The following is a 17,842-nucleotide window of genomic DNA, read 5'->3' as shown; positions in this document are numbered from 1 at the left end:
AAGCAAATAAAGGCATCATAAAAGTAATCCATACAACTCCAGTGTTTTAATCCATCTCCTCAGAAGTGATATGATAGGTGTGGGTGAGACACAGATCAATATTTCAGTCCTTTATTGCTAGAAATTCTTCTTCCTGCCCAGTAGGGGGCAATATGATGAAGAATGTGAATCATTACAAACACAAGAAGAATGTGAAAGTTAAAGTGGAGATTGACTGAGCAAGGAGGAGAATGTATAGTAAAAAAAAGGACATAAATATTGATCTGTTTCTCACCCACACATATCATATCACTTCAGAAGACACTGATTTAACCACTGGTGTCATATTGATAACTTTTATGCTGACTTATGTGATTTTTTGAAGCTTCAAAATTTTGGCACCCATTTACTTGCATTATATGGACCTAAAGAGCTGAGAAATTCTTCTAAAAATCTTCATTTGAGTTCAGCAGATGAAAGTATTGTAATACATACACATTTGGGATGGCATAAGGGTGAATAAATGACGAGATCATTTTTGGGTGAACTATCCCTTTAATGGAAAAGGTAATTTCTGACAGTAGCTATGTTTCCATCCAAGTTGCGATTTTAATTTATACCAAAAAACATAATATTGCACAAACAATGTGCGAATAAAGCAGCATTTCCATCCCATGTGTTCAAAAGAACAAAATAGTCACTTCTGGACAATTGAAGCCACTGTGACTCTTTTATTAATAAAATACTTGTGGTTTTGAACACGCAGACAAAACACTGTAAAGAACGTGTCTCGTGTCTGGGAGCGACAGCGTGTCACACAGTTCTGGGAGCACTAAGTGTGTGCGTTCCTCCATCCTTATGACTATACCCTGCTCTTAGGCGCAGTTCAAGTTTGTATTTGACTTATTTGCTATACAAACTCTATACAGACTTTGGATTTCTAGACGTTATTTCAGGATGACCAGAGCAACATTCAAGATGCAATGACTGGTCCGCTGATTAGCCCAGTTATGAACGTTATTCAGTCACATTGCTTTTTTGAAGCGCATATTGTTTTCCTAATAAATTCAATAGGAGTTTATTCTGTATATGTGTTTCCATCATAGTTTATGCGCATTTCTTCTTATCAAATAAAAAATGTATCCACCTCAAGTGAGCATGTAAGATTTTTATGTGCATTTTGGAGATTTCATTAGCATCTTAGTTTTTCCATCCAGCAGTTTTTATGCAATATCCCAAAATGCACACAAAAATATGGGTGGAAACCCAGCTACTGATACTGACCTGTCTGGACTGGGTGAAAGCAAAACTCTGTGTCCCTGCTTATGCCACAGGCGCAGCAGTGACTCCACCACAATCATCTTCCCAGACTGCTTCCAGTAACCGAAGTGCTCCTCCTCGGTCAGCTGCTCATTTGGTATACCCCGCCGCAAACGTGGCCCGCCCGAGAACAGATCCGGCTGGTTGCAGATCTTCCTCAGTGCTACGAGGCCTGAGAACACCTAGAACAACAAGGTGGGGAATTGAGATTAATACACCGGATGTATAAATTAATGTATTTAGTGGAGGAAGAAAACATTTCTTCCTATGTTAGAGATAAGAGCCAACACCAATCTTAATATTAATAAACTTGGTTAATTTAATGAAGGTAATTGACCAGAGCAAAGTAAAGTCTCTTCCTTCAAGTAAATGCAGCAGTCGTTGCATTATAAATGTGGCTTAATGGAGTTTGTGACCACATAAAAGAGGTTTGCAAACTGCTGTGCAACCCACAGCTTTTGTCTCCGCAAAACACATTTGGAGCATTGTGATGAATAGTTTGTATAGAGGAGCATTTCCTTGAGATGACACTACGCACATACACAGAGTGAATGTGTTTTTTAGAATATCACATCATATCATAATCATATCCACAGTTTTTAAGCTGACAAGACATCTGTTAATAACATTTAACTACATTCTGCATCGCTGTGATAAGGTAATTTAGCAGTAAAGTAAATAAATCGGTATGAATTTTCTACGTACATTTCTAGTAGGATTGGAGTGTTCAAATATCACACTAAACAAATTACAGAAGATCACAAGCTTTTGAAGGCATATGTAAATGTATAAATCAAGAGGATGTCACTGCTCTCAGAAAACTCAATAATAAATATGGCTTTTCACATGTGGGGAACAAAAGATCATCAATTCGGAGCATGAGCATTCAAATTAACCCCTCTCTGCTCATCGCATTTCCCCATAAGTGTTACACACATGGGTCCATTACCTGCATGTCTCCACTCAGAATCTGATAAACCTCCTTGGAGTCCAGAAAGTTCTGGTAAACCTGCCGCTGGTCTTCTGTTAACCTGCAGAACAGGACCTATTTGGACAATAAAACATCAAAGATACATACACTGTAACTGTTGATGTTTAGCTGGAATGAAACTGTGACAATAAGACAGCAATTACGAAAATGCCTTTCCTGTTCAAATAAAATATACAAAAGAATGGTTGCACTTATTTTACAGTACGTGTACTTTCAGTATAATCCTACAGTATTACAGTGTACTTACCCAAGAAAGATCAGAGTTATATTAGGTAACTACATGTACTTAATATGGGTTAAGGTTAGGTTTAGGGTTAGTACCTAGTAATTACTGTAGTAGTTGTAATTATACAGTACGTAAATGTAGAACAGTACTGTAAAGTGCTACCAAAAGAACTAATGAAGCTAACGAATAGATTCACATGTGAGAGGCATCACTTGGGCACCTGTTCGTTTTTATCAGGTATGGAGAGGTTTGCTTTAACATCAGCCTTCATTCTCCTCGGAAGGTAAGGGTTAATGGTGTCATGAAGAACACAAGCACATTTATAGGTTGTCTGAACCTGAGGATTATAAATACAACAAATAAATCCATTTGTATCTTTCATGCCTTGAAATACAATATACTCACAACAGAATATTCCACCTGCAACATGATAGTAGCTTTTGATACAATATGTATATAGACTTAAAAACCTCAAAACAATGGAGACATAGTCCATGCTCTGTGGTTTTTTGCTAAGATTCAAGAATTCTGGGTAAGAGTTCAGAATTTTATCTGTGAGGTTTTAGATACTTACATTTCCTTCTGCCCCAGACTATGTATATTGGGTGATGGGGCGGTTATTAAAGTGGTGACGATTATACAAAAAGCTGGGTCCAAACTAGTGTAATGATTGGCAGGCATATAATTCTTAGAGGATGGAAGTCAATTAATGCTCCCTCATTTCAAGAATGGTTCATTGAATTATATGGACATTTTGACGTTTTTATTATAAGCAAACAGACCAAGTGAAATCTAGTTATGTTTTAGTACTGGCTAATTAACAAGCTTCGACTTCAACACACTTTATGAAAGCCAAACAAATGAGTGTGTCCTGAGGCATGTCAACAGCAGCTCGCTCTCTTCATTCTCCTCCTATCAGCAGATTGACACATTAAAGATTCATAAGAGTGCTGCTGGACTCCAAAGGGGGGCTGCACTCTTTTATCAATAATGTTCTCCTGATCCAGCGTTAGGCCAAATTATATTTAGCTGTAAGTTAAAGGGGTTCACAGATCAAAAGAAAGCCTGCAGTAGAACCAAAATACTGCAGGGTGTACAACGAGCCTGGATTAGGGCCCATATGAGCAGACAAAAAAGAGAGAGGTTAAATGTGTGAAAAAAGGTAGTAAGGGGGCATATGTTATAGTAATGGAGGCAATGGATAGCTGGCTGGGAAAGGGCTCAAGAATTCATGCTCAACACTCCTTGTGTCTTATTAAATGTACTTGACGCATAACGCATGTCCATGGGCTTTTTTTATTTTTATCAACAACATCAAGATTTAGGTTTTTGATTTTTTAGGTTTGAATATTTAAATGATCGTATAAGGAAAAGTGTATATTTCAGGTACAGTGACTAGACACCACAGGTTTTTTCACAATGTGTAATCACCTTTTGCCTGTACTAGTTCATTTTAAATGGTCCTGTGGTGTGACAAATATATATATATATATATATATATATTTTAAGTACAAGTACTAATATTCTCTTAATTAATACAAGGTCTTAGCAAAATCATGTTTTTAAATGGAGCATAGCGTGTCACTTGCCAACTTGCCAAAACACATCATATCCACTAAAACGCAAAGTGATTTTAATTGGAAACTGGACTGCTGTTTCCCTTGAAAAAAAAAGTTGTTAATCTCTAATAATAAATGTCATTTATGTGCAAAAAATGTGTAATGCATTTAGTAATATGTCTAAATTCTAATTTCAAGATTCTAAAATTCGCTCTCATTTCTCAAATGTATATCCACTAAAACAAAATTTATGAAAGTATAAAGCGGCTCTGCAGGACTTTGCAGACAGTCGGGAAGGGAGAGTACCATGAGTCATGGGGTTAGCTATCTACAACCATTTAATAACATTAATAATTAGAAAAGGTTTTTATTATTGGCAGAGGAAACATCAATAGCCTTTTAAAGCAGTTTGGAAATGAAATCCATAAAGTAAGTGCGCTATTAAAAAGGCTTCCTAATAATGGCACATCTAGATTCCATTCACCATGCAGCCGTCACTGTGCTGTTTGAATGTTTTTATATGCTTCAGAATTAATACAGGCCTTTTCATGTCTGTTTAATATCCAGTTTGTTCTGTGCTATATCTTATGTAAATTAGGTTTGTAAATGAATTATAATGGAACTTTAGCTGCATGGACCAATAAGCTCTGATGTGTGATTTGTGGTTCACCTGTCCTGGAGATGCATTAGAGTATCCTCTCATGGTAATGGGCACAGAGAACTGCTCCATGAAGACAGGCAAAGTCCCCAGCTTCCCCGGAAACACAAAGCCAAAGAGTGACCACAACTCTTTGAGGTTGTTCTGCATGGGTGAGCCAGAGAGGATGAAACGGTGGGGTGTCCGGAACTGTGGAGCAGAGGAAAAAAAAAGAAAAGAAAAAAATTTGATAATCGTTTATAATTTACGAGACATTCAACTGAAATAATTTGGTCAAGTCATAAAAAATTGTTCCAGATGCTTTCTTGCATAAGCAAACTATAGCATGGATACGTGTATCAATAGTTAGATATTATTTGACAACAAAGACTCTTTTGTGATGGATTTGGCTTTAAAGTTCCATTAGCTCCAGTTTAATCAATACCAAATCAAAATCTGGTGAAATTTCCAAAGGATTTTTAAAATATTTTTTTATATATAGTGGTCAATAACACTGAAGCTTATATAAATTGATGCAATCTAAACGAAGATCATTTTAGGTCTCTAACACACAAGACTGCTTTTGTTGTCTTTATTTTATCTGTGAGTATTTCTTTTGTGTTAAACAAAGAAAGCTTGATTGGAATATGAAGGAATGTATCATTGAATAGAGAGCAAATATCACCTGCTTGCATGCCATGGTAACCCCGGTGTTGGGGTTCCTAATCTTGTGGCTCTCATACAAGATGACGTAATGCCAGTCGTATTTCTGGATGTAATCTTGCATAATGCGCATGTACAGGTAAGGAAATGATGAGGATACCGTGACTGGCCACTAACTCTGGTATGAGCTTCAGCTGCAGTAGCAAACCTATCGGCTATTTCGCTTGCTCAATGACGTCTTTTTTGGCTGTTAATTAAATTGAGGAAATTGTGATAGGTTGCCGGTATCAGGTCCCTGGCGACTGTGTCTTCATCAGAACGACTAATCTATACGTCTGCTTTGACGTTTCACATGAACAGTCTCAAGTGTGTTCCAATTATAGATGTGCAAAGCGACTAACCTCTGTTCCTAGCCCCCCACATTTTTTTCTTTTTTACTTTGTAGCCAATTAATCATGTACATCTGTTCTACAGGAGTATTAGTGTTAGCATGAAGACAGTATCATTAGGTGCCAATGCTGCATAAACACTCCTCTGTCTCTCTCTCTCTCAAGCTCTTGAGACCAACTCTCCACCTAGAGGGCAAAGCACGGTCTGCCAGACAACAACCCCCATTAATCACTGTGTCAGGCAGGATGGGGGTGGTGGGGGGCAGTGAAGACCACTCACAGTAAACACCTCACAGCCACCCCACAGCAGCTCCTGCTACCTTAGCTTTAATTAATTTAACATTTCCTTGGAGCCAATTCGACTCCACACTACGATATCTGCTGACAATGGGGAAAAATCACACTATGGCATAAATGTTACAGACCAAAAGCGACACAGTTCATCTTAATCTTGTTGTCATGTTGCTTCATTGTATGGAAAAGTTTAAGCCCAAAACAGCCAGCTGTCCCACTGAGACTGCATACAGGGAGGAACAAAACAGTTTACATTACGGTAGAGATGTCAAAAATACTGGTAATTCGGTACACGAGTATCGGTGATGTTGAGTACCACCAACTCACTGTAATGCACAAAGATATGCCAATACCTGTGAGAATGATCACATGCACTTCTTGGTCAAATGCCCAATCTGAAAGGTTTTTAAGGAATAGTTCACCAAAAAATGAAAATTCTCTAATCATTTACTCACCCTTATGCCATCCCAGATGTGTATGACTTTCATTCTGCAGAACACAAACAAAGATTTGCAGAAAATTATCTTGACTCTGTAGGTCAATACTGGTGGCCAGTAATCAGAAGGTCCAAAAAGGACATAAATGCAGCATATATTTAATCCATATGACTCTAGTGGTTAAATCAATGTCTTCAGAAGTGATATGATAAGTGTGGGTGAGAAACAGATCAATATTTAAGAAGTTTTTACTATTAATATCCACCTTTAACCAGCTCCAACCAATAGGTAAGTGAAAGTCACTTCCACACCAGAATGTAGAAGTTAAAGTGTAGATTTATAGTAAAAAAGGACTTAAATATTGATCTGTTTTTCATCCACACATATCATATAGCTTCAGATCATACAGACATGGGAAAAAGAGAGTGCACCCTCCTTGAATTCTATGGTTTTACGTATCAGAACATAATAAAAGTCATCTGGTCCTTAGCAGATCTTAAAATTAGGTAAATACAACCTCAGATGAACAACAACACATGACATATTACACTGTGTCATGATTTATTTAACAAAAATAAAGCCAAAATGGAAAAGCCATGTGTGAAAAACTAAGTACACCTTATGATTCAATAGCTTGTAGAACGACCTTTAGCAGCAAGAACTTCAAGTAATCGTTTTATCAGTCTCTCACATCATTGTGGAGGAATTTTGGCCCGCTCTTCTTAACAACATTGCTTCAGTTCATTGAGGTTTGCGGGCATTTATGCACAGTTCTCTTAAGGTCTCGCCACAGCATTTCAATCGTGTTGAGGCCTGGACTTTGACTGGGCCACTGCAACACCATGATTCTTTTCTTTTTCAGCCATTCTATTGTAGATTTGCTGGTGTACATTGTCCTGTTGCATGACCCAATTTCGGCCAAGCTTTAGCTGTCAGACAGATGGCCTCACATTTGACTCTAGAATACTTTGGTATACAGAGGAGTTCATGGTCGACTCAATAACTGCAAGGTGCCCAGGTCCTGTGGCTGCAACACAAGCCCAATTCATCATCCCTCCACCACCATGCTTGACAGTTGGTATGAGGTGTTTGTGCTGATATGCTGTGTTTGGTTTTCACCAAATGTGGCACTGTGCATTATGGCCAAACATCTCCACTTTGGTCTCGTCTGTCCAAAAGACATTGTTCCAGAAGACTTGTTCAGATACAACTTTGCAAACCTAACCCGTGCTGCCATGTTCTTTTTGGAGAAAAGAGGCTTGCTCCTGGCAAACCTTCCAAACAAACTATATTTGTTCAATCTTTTTCTAATTGTACTCTCATGAACTTTAACATTTAACATGCTAACTGAGGCCTGTAGAGTCTGAGATGTAACTCTTGGGATTTTTGCAATTACTCTGAGCATTGCACGGTCTGAACTTGGGGTGAATTTGCTGGGACATCCACTCCTGGGAAGATTAGCAACTGTCTTGAATGTTTTCCACTTGTGAATAATCTTTCTCACTGTAGAATGATAGACTTTAAATTGTTTGGAAATGGCCTTATAACCCTTCCCAGATTGATGGGCAGCAACAATTGCTTCTCTAAGATCATTGCTGATGTTTTTCCTCCTTGGCATCGTGTTAACACACACCTGAACACTCCAGACAGCAAACTGCTAAAATGTCAGCTTTTATAGAGGTGGTCACACTTGCTGATGATCAATTAATCAAAGGCATTTGATTAGCAGCACCTGGATACTACTTATCCTCTTAATTCCTATGGAAGCAGTAAGTGTGTACTTAGTTTTTCACACATGGCTTCTCCATTTTGGCTTTATTTTTGTTAAATAAATCATGACACGGTGTAATATATCATGTGTTGTTGTTCATCTGAGGTTGTATTTACCTAATTTTAAGACCTGCTAAGGACCAGATGATTTTTTATGTCCTGATACCTAAAACCATAGAATTCAAGGAGAGTGTACTTTCTTTTTCCCATGACTGTATGGATTTAACCACTAGAGTCATATGGATTACTTTAATGCTGCCTATGTCCTTTTTGAACCCCTTTTGAATTCTGTCCACCATTCATTTGCATTGTGAGGACCAACAGAGCTGTGATATTCTTCTAAAAATCTTTGTTTGTGTTCAGCATAAGAAAGAAAGTCATACACATCTGGGATGGCATTAGGGTGAGTAAATGATGAGAGAATTTTCATTTTTGGGAGAACTATCCCAACTATTCAAGTCGGTTTTATGTAAAAGGGACTGATTTGTGTCAATATATCGAATCTGTGCATTAGACCTTACAGCGTAAATGCAGGCTAATAGCACTGCCACTGTCTATTATGTTGTTAATATTAATGTAACAATACTGACAAGAAAAAGAGAAAACCATTCACTGCTCTTATTTTATTCTTTGTTTTTGACTGTTAACTTGAATAATTACATGACACTGTTTGCTTCATTGAGAAATATCTGAAAGCTACATTCCATTGCTTTAATGCAATTTATTAAATACTGTATATTATTTAACTTTTTAAATTATACAGTAGCATATTTTTAAATTATACAATAGCAATTTATTTGCTATGGCATCAAATTTGGTATTGAGAATCATTTAATAAATTTTTAATGGTATTAGTATATTGAATACAGACATTTTGTATTGTGACAACTCAACATTACAGATGTCTCAAGAAGGGACGTCCTCAGCGCCAGCAGATCATGTTGAAGACTACAGCACTCACCTTTTTACTGGTAAAGGAGCCTGTGTCGTGGATAACAGTCACACGGAATGGAGGCCACCATGTGTGGAACTCCTTCACCCACTGATGCATTACTGTGGCTGGACACTCTATGACTGTGGGCCCCAGCCCAGCATACCTACACAAAAGGTGACTGCGGTCACATCACCATACTAACTATATTCATTCTCCTTAATCATATGAATATTATTTGGAAAATAATAAATGTAAAATAAATGATGCCAGAATTGTCATTTTTGGGTGAGCAGTGCCTTTTGCACAAATGTGATAACTTTCCTTTTCATTTCTTTACTATAAAACACATAAACCTTGAGCTCTTGGAGAAATGCCATTCAAACAAATTCTAATAGAGGAGAATGTATCTTAAGGCGATGAGCCCTACGAGCTGATGGGGGCAGTTATACTGCTTTCCCTTCCTATGTGAGTGTTCACTAAAGAAGATGAACTGACAAAATGCACTAAATGGCTTTGGGAGCATTACGGCTTGATTTGATATTCCGGATTGTGAAAGCCATTGATAGCGAGCCATAATTGAGTTTGCAAACAATCAATTTGTGGATGGATGACACCAGACAGCTTATTGACCAGCCAGGAGGGCTCCCACCCCATAGAAAAAAAGCAAAAAGGCACTACCGTAAATGTGTTTAATTACATGTTTCATGTTTAATTTTTCACCCTCCTCTCCCAACAAGCAGTCTCTCTTTCATGTCACGTCCTTGTTTCTCCTTTGACGTCGCCACTAAGAGAATTAGAGGAATATCATAATTGAAACGTCTTTAATAATTCACGCCAAACCTCTCTCCACCAGCAATCCAGCTGTTGAAATATTTATTGCAATTGAGACTTGGAGTCTGGGAGGGATGGGGGAGTCAGCCAATGTATGTATAATATGTGTGTTAGTGGGAGTGTGTATGTTTATGAGTGTTTGTACACATGTATGAATGCATTTGTGACTTGGTGGCTGATGATGCATGTTTTGGAAAGGATAGGCTCAAAATAAGCACAAAGACACAGAAAGAAAGAAAGCAAGAAAGAAGGGAAAGGTGTAAATACAGCAGAGACAATAAAAAAAGACCAATGAAAGAGTATGACCAGGGCTATTCAAGGGGTACAACCATGTGAGTTCCTGTACTTGCCCGTACTTGGAGCCACGTGTCTTCAGCTTGCTGTAGCTCAGGTCTGCCAGGAAGGCAATTATCTGGATGGTCTTACCCAAGCCCATCTCATCTCCCAGAATGCCTACCTGCTGGCAGTGCAGTTCCCACATCCACCTGACACCTGTCTGCTGATACCTGGACAAGAAAAGCAATCATGTTGCACAAAACGCCGCCCCAGCACAAATACAAACACCGTTGGCTGATAAATTAATCATAGGGCCATTATCTATATTGATTCTCGATAAATGGGCTGCAAGTGTTGCCCAATTGATGTGCTGTAAAACATCCACAACACAATAGCGGAGTCCTCGTTTAAGCACTTCATCTCCTTTCACACACCACAGCTCAGCTTTCGGCACTCATAAAGTTAAGCCAGTTCAGTTAAAGGCAACTATTTGCATTTGACTGGATAAGAAAGTAAGTTTAATCAATTCTCTTCCACCATGATGTTGAGTGTAAATGATTTTAATTCATTGTACGAGCCATACTTGAAGAGTTTCTTCCAGAGGAAACCAGGCATTTTAAATTCTTCATCAAACTCAGCATCGCTCTCCTCTGATTCCTCCTCTCCCGCTTCCCTCTTTGCCTCTTTTTCCCCCCCAGAGTCTTTGCCTTTTCCCTTTCCTGCAGGAAAACAGAACCACACCGTTATAATTCACCTCCACCAAGCTGCTTTTAAATGCTCCTTTCACACCATGTCTACACTGGAAGTGAAGGACCTTGTGAAAGCACAGAAGCTACTTGTCATTTCAGAATGTTCACTAACATGGACCAACAAGCTGTGAGCTACACTTCAGCATCAGTAAAATGTAAATACAATACTATTTTATTTGTATGACATAGTACAGTTTAGATTTAGAATACACACTAAGGGACGCCTAGTGCTGAAAAGTTAGTGTTTCTGTTCCCTAATGGAATTATATAATAAAGAAATTTGAATTTTGTGTGTGGACCATTATCCCCTTTTATGACTCACTGAGCAATGTTAGTGGAATATTATATATATATATATATACACAGGGTTGGGGAGTAAAGGAATACATGTAACAGGATTACATATTTAAAATACAAAATATAAGTAACTGTATTCCACTACAGTTACAATTTAAATCATTGGTAATTAGAATACAGTTACATTCAAAAAGTATTTTGATTACTGAAGAGATTATTTTGCATTTTATTGTCATCTGTTTCATTTAATATTTAGTCCTTTCAGATGGAAAACATTTATACATATAAATGATGCGATCCAAAGTGCATTTGAACAGCGGTGAAACACTTTCTTATGATGTGTTACATTCATACGAGCAGACAGAGAAGTTTGAAGTAAGTTTGGAGCAGAAGAAATAGAAATAAACCTTGTGTAAATTGTCAATTTATGCTAAGCTAAAATGCTATTTCTAGCCATTTTACATGCACGATCATATTTTTTATCAAGAAAAACAACCACACCATCTTTTTCCAGAGCAGCCTGTATTTCTCCTGAGGTTACCTGTGGGTTTTTCTTTGTATCCCGAACAATTCTTCTGGCAGTTGTGGCTGAAATCTTTCTTGGTCTGCCTGACCTTGGTTTGGTATCAAGAGATCCCCGAATTTTCCACTTCTTAATAAGTGATTGAACAGTACTGACTGGCATTTTCAAGGCTTTGGATAAATTTTTATATCCTTTTCCATCTTTATAAAGTTCCATTAACTTGTTACACAAGTCTTTTGACAGTTCTTTTCTGCTCCCCATGGCTCAGTATCTAGAATGCTCAGTGCATCCATGTGAGAGCTAACAAACTCATTGGCTATTTATACACAGACACTAATTGCAATTTAAAAAGACACAGGTGTGGGAAATTAACCTTTAATTGCCATTTAAACCTGTGTGTGTCACCTTGTGTGTTTGTAACAAGGCCAAACATTCAAGGGTATGTAAACTTTTGATCAGGGCCATTTGGGTGATTTCTGTTACCATTATGATTTAAAAAGGAGCCAAACAACTATGTGATAATAAATGGCTTCATATGATCACTATCCTTAAATAAAAGTTTTTTTGCATGATCAGTCATATTTTCAAAATCAACACCAAAATTTCACAATTTCTGCCAGGGTATGCAAACGTTTGAGCACAACTGTATATATATATATATATATATATATATATATATATATATACACACACACACACACACACACACACACACACACACACAGGCGGCCAAATGTTTGGAATAACGTACAAATTTTGCTCTTATGGAAAGGAATTGGTACTTTTATTCAAGTGGCATTCAACTGATCACAATGTATATTCAGGACATTAATAATGTAAAAAATTACTATTACAATTTTAATTTTTTTTTTCAGAACTTCTTAAACTACTTCAAAGAGTTCTCATCAAAAAATCAGCTGACAGTGACAGCTTTAGTGTACACTAAAGTTTATGAAAACTGTAGTGTATACCTTTGTATGAAATCTTCAGTTTTTTGGCAATTTCAAGCATTGTATAGCCTTCATTCCTCAAAACAATGATTGACTGATGAGTTTCTAGAGAAAGCTGTTTCTTTTTTTTTTTTTGCCATTTTTGACCTAATATTGACCTTAAGACATGCCAGTCTCCTGCATACTGTGGCAACTCAAAAACAAACACAAAGACAATGTTAAGCTTAATTTAATGAACCAAACAGCTTTCAGCTGTGTTTGATACAATGGCAAGTGATTTTCTAGTACCAACTTAACAATTTAGCATGATTACTCAAGGATAAGGTGTGATGGCTGCTGAAAATGGGGCCTGTCTAGATTTGATCAAAAATGACTTTTTTCAAATAGTGGTGATGCTGTTAATAATTTGTGATCAGTTGAATGCCACTTTGGTGAATTAAAGTACCAATTTCCTTCCGAAACAGCAAAATCTGTACATTATTCCAAACTTTTGGCCGCCAGTGTACATACTGAGGATAATACATAAAAATACTAAAATTGGTTTGCCATGAAAATTCTAATTCTATAAAAAGGCCATTCCAAATTGATTAATTTGATTCAGAAAGGACCCATTCACCAGGAGGAGGAAACCTATCAATTCTTAGGTGAAAATGGTTCCTACATTGCAGTAAACTTTATAGGTTCTCTAATATATATATTGGTGCCGGTATGTAAGGAAACAGACCCCTTTAGATTAACAGTGATTGTGTTTAAAGGTTGATTTGCACATTTGGACTAGTTTGGGATGTGTCATTTATTTATTTATTTATCTATTGTGCTTGACAGACATGATGGAGCCTGAGGTGCAGACCCCCAGTACGCTACCAGCCTCAGTGCGGTTTAAATGTTCCAAACAGCTAATACCTGGCCAATGGCACCATCTTTGTCTAGTTATGGCCAAAGGAATCAAGAAGAGCTGTCTAGTCACTACATATTTAAATGGAACAGCAGCTAAAACAGCAAAGGTTGGCAAGCAAAATATTTTTTATTTTTTAAAGTAAAAAAATTAAAATACTGTATGGCTTCAGAAGACATGGAATATGGTGCACACGTTACTTTACGTTACGATACTTTTATGGTGCTTTTTTTTTTTTTGAAACATGGTCACTATGAACTGTCATTGAATTGAAAATTCTCTCATGATTTACTAACTCTCATACCATTCCATATTTGGATGACTTTCTTTTTTCTGCAGAACACAAATAAAGATTTTTAAAGAATATTTCAGCTCCGTAGGTCCATACAATGCAAGTGAATGGGTGCCAACATTTTGAAGCTCCAAAAATCACATAAGTCAGCATAAAAGTAATCCTTAAGACTCCAGTAGTTAAATCAATGTCTTCAGAAGCGATATGATAGGAGTGGGTGAGAAACAGATCAATATTTAAGTCCTTTTTTACTATAAATTCTCCTCTCTGCCCAGTAATGTGCAATATGCATGAAGAATGTGAATCACCAAAAACAGAAGGAGGAGAAAGTGAAAATGAAGGAAAAAGGACTTAAATATTGATCTGTTTCTCACCCACACCTATCATATCACTTCAGAAGATATGGATTTCACCTCCGGAGTCGTCTGGAGTACTTTTATGTTGTCTTATGCGGATTTTGGAGCTTCAAAATTTTGGCACCCATTCATTGCATTGTTTGGAACTACAGAGCTGATGAGAGAATTTACATTTTTGGGTGAACTAACCCTTTAATGCATTAATTATATGACATAAATATTAGGAAGCTTTAAATCTCAAAATCTTGCTCTCTTTGTAGATCAAGTATATTCAGCCGTTTCCCGGTCAGTGCATCTCAATGGATCCCTCTACATTCATTGATATATTTGGGATTATTGGCACTCCATCTCTATAGAAACAGCATGCTGCTCTGGTCTGGCGAGTCGGTTCTACATACTTATTTGAGGAAGTGTTGAGTTCTGATCAGGTGGAGATCATTTATAGGCATTTATGGGCATTCATGGTCACTCTAGCAGTGCAGATTTAATTGACCCACTTTTGGCTTGAAGGAAAGCTACAGCAGTTAGTAGCAAAGTCGTCAGAAAAGCAAATTAAGATTGAAACAGACAATTAGGAGTTTGATCTCCCAAAGAAAGATACAGTGAGAGGAGGATAGGGGGAAAAAATCCATCTTCATTTGGGTCTGGCCCTGTCACTCTGCAATGAAACTGTTCCCTTTATCTGGGGCTTCCGAGACTGCACTTGTAATTAAGTCAAGACTAAGCATAGGTTCAGTTAATTAGGTTTTTCCCCCCCCCACTCTGCATTGCTGTGTTCCACCATAACTATGTGGCTAAATTCACATTTAAACCAACTATGGGGAAAGCGACAGTGCCAACTCAATTTGCTTGCTATAAATATGAATGCATAAATCTAGGTAGATTTGCTTCCATCTATTTTGATGTTAACAGTGGAATAAATACATGCATACCATAATGAGGAAATATGAATAGGCATAGAATTTGCTTAGTCAAGGAACAGTTGCCAGTCTCATCAGTGGATTAGGCAATCAGTTGCATACATGCTACTAGGCAAAGTATGGCCGCTTGAGTCATTAACTAAACATACTGTGTGTCTCTATGAATGGCATTTCTAAATAAATGCTTGAATGGTGGATTCAGGCAAAACTTACCTAATTCTTCGCCGATAATACTCAATATCCCCATAATATTTAAATTTCTTGACTTTCCCCCCTTTTTGGGATTCCTCATCCTCCGAGCTACTGGGAATGTATTCATCACTCTCTTCATCCTTCTTGGGCTTCATAGTCTTGGCCTGGTTGTTCTTCTTGAAAGGTTTACGTTAATATTTTTCATCCTCATCCACCCAGAACTCATCATCTCTCTCTGGTTCCTCGGGATCCAAAAGCCCATCACAAGGAACATACTCGGAGCCCTCATGGTCTGACACTTGCTCTCCCAAGCCTTTCCTCCTTGACTGTTGTGGCTCCTTCTCCACCTTGGGCCTGGCTTTGTGGTGGGCTCTCAGGGCGATCCTCTGGAGCTTATGCATACACTTCTGGAGTTTCTTATCTTTGTTAGCCAGCGATCCGTTCTTCTGCGCTTTGCCATCCATGGCCTCTGTTAAGTGCTTCCTGGAAATCTTCTTCTTTACGATGGGTGTCTTCCTGCTTTCCGCTAACATGGCCTGGTCTGTGAGGTACTTGTCAAAACCGGAGTTCTCACTGAGCATGACCATTCCGAGGATCCTTCTTCTCTTGATTCGGAGGGATCTGTGAACCAAAGGGGTCATGTGACCGGTGCAGATGAGGTCTTCCCATTCTGTCTCTTGAGCTGGCATAAGCATGCTGCCCAGCGTGGAAGGACCTGCTTCTTCAGACACAAATAATCACACAATCAAAACCGAGTACAAACTAGTTAACCATTAACATTGTTCCAATATGCCACCATTTTCACATATATACCTGCCATCTAGACCTAAAGGAGTCACAGCTAACATTTAGTGTGTACTAACATTCTATAAATGTGTAACATGTAACCATGGCACAAGCAAAGTGATTATTCAAAGATCAAAAGGGTATTTAATGCTCCAACACATTCTATTGATAAAGGTAAGCTAACAACCCATGGCAAAGCTTCTGTATTTGCTTCAAACATACCTCCATCATCTTCAATCAATAAATCTGCCTCAAGCTTCTGGATATCTTCTCCTCCAAGAATGGCCTGCCGTCTCTTCTGCTTGGCTCTGAACTTTTTTAACTGCTTCTCCTGTAAAAGATAATATGCTTCTATAAATACTGTGTCATTAGGGTTCCAAAGTCCTCTACAGTCTAGTCACTGTGCATATTTTACAAATTACAAGCAATTAACTTGTTAGGAAAGTAAAGTTAGTTTTGAAACTATTGTAAAACAGAATAAGCTTTAACATTGGCACAGTTTATCTGACACATTTTTAACAAAATATCGAAGATATTATATGTGCTGACCTTGTTCTCTTTTTGTCATTTGACAGACTCTAATTTCCAGCTGATGTCCTTGCTAGAGGCAGCATGAGGAGCTAACTGCTCCAAAATGTTGTTGATGTGCTTCAAAGCACTTGTGCATGACCTAAGGAAGTGCATTACAATAATAATAATAAAGAAAAAAAGATTTTAGAAGCCTGAAGCTCTCATCCACTGAGCGGAACTCCTGACGATTGATCTTGAGCAGGGGCTACGATTTTCAAGAATTCTGTGCCCCTACACTCTCCGGGCATGTAGCCGCTGGCTCTTCTTTACTGCTTCCTGGGATGGAAGGGCCATTGTCCTCTTGAACTCCAGGAGTCGGGGCACTGACAGAGCTGGACAGGGGATGGAGGTCATGGTCCTTTTTATCTTCTACTGGCATTGCCAAGTAACTGTGAATAAGGATGATCTCTGAGTGTAATTTTGGATATGTTTGATTGACAACTTTCATTGTATGGATTGTATTAACTGTCAAATGTGAATATTATTGTTTTAGGAACAGGGACAATCCATAGTGAGTCATAGCAGTTTATATAATGAAATACATTTTAAAGTTTATTTTCTCACTTTAACTAAATATCCATATAACATGGTGAAATTATTTCTCCCCAGTGACAGTCATGGAACGTTACAAAAACAAACATGCATGTTACATGAATATTTCAACTAGCTCGATCTTAACAATACGACACAAAACAACAAGATTAGCAATCAAAAATAATGATTATATTGATATCTGGTTCGCTTTCAAAGTTAATACAATCAAAAGCGTTTGTTATCAATTATTATAGTCTTATACGCTAAATGCTAGCATATCATTTTTGTTTGCCTTCAGCCTCACACAGATTGTGGGAAACCCCCACCAATAAACAACAAACCTTTAAACGACCCGATACTTTTAAATGGTTTATTCGTTAAACGTGAAATCCATTAAAATGTTTCAATTGTATTGTTGTATACTACCATCTAGCATGTGAACCTGCTATACAATCGCTACATAATAAAGTGT

General features: G+C 37.7%; 1 pseudogene; it reads right to left on the bottom strand.

Annotated features, from left to right (window-relative positions):
• Positions 1–17,842, bottom strand: part of LOC127413589 (DNA excision repair protein ERCC-6-like) — a 22,010-nt pseudogene extending 4,168 nt beyond the window's left edge.

This window comes from Myxocyprinus asiaticus, chromosome 23, assembly GCF_019703515.2.
Source record: "Myxocyprinus asiaticus isolate MX2 ecotype Aquarium Trade chromosome 23, UBuf_Myxa_2, whole genome shotgun sequence".
In the NCBI taxonomy this organism is placed as follows: Eukaryota; Metazoa; Chordata; class Actinopteri; order Cypriniformes; family Catostomidae; genus Myxocyprinus; species Myxocyprinus asiaticus.
This window is presented reverse-complemented; position numbering and strand designations above follow the sequence as displayed.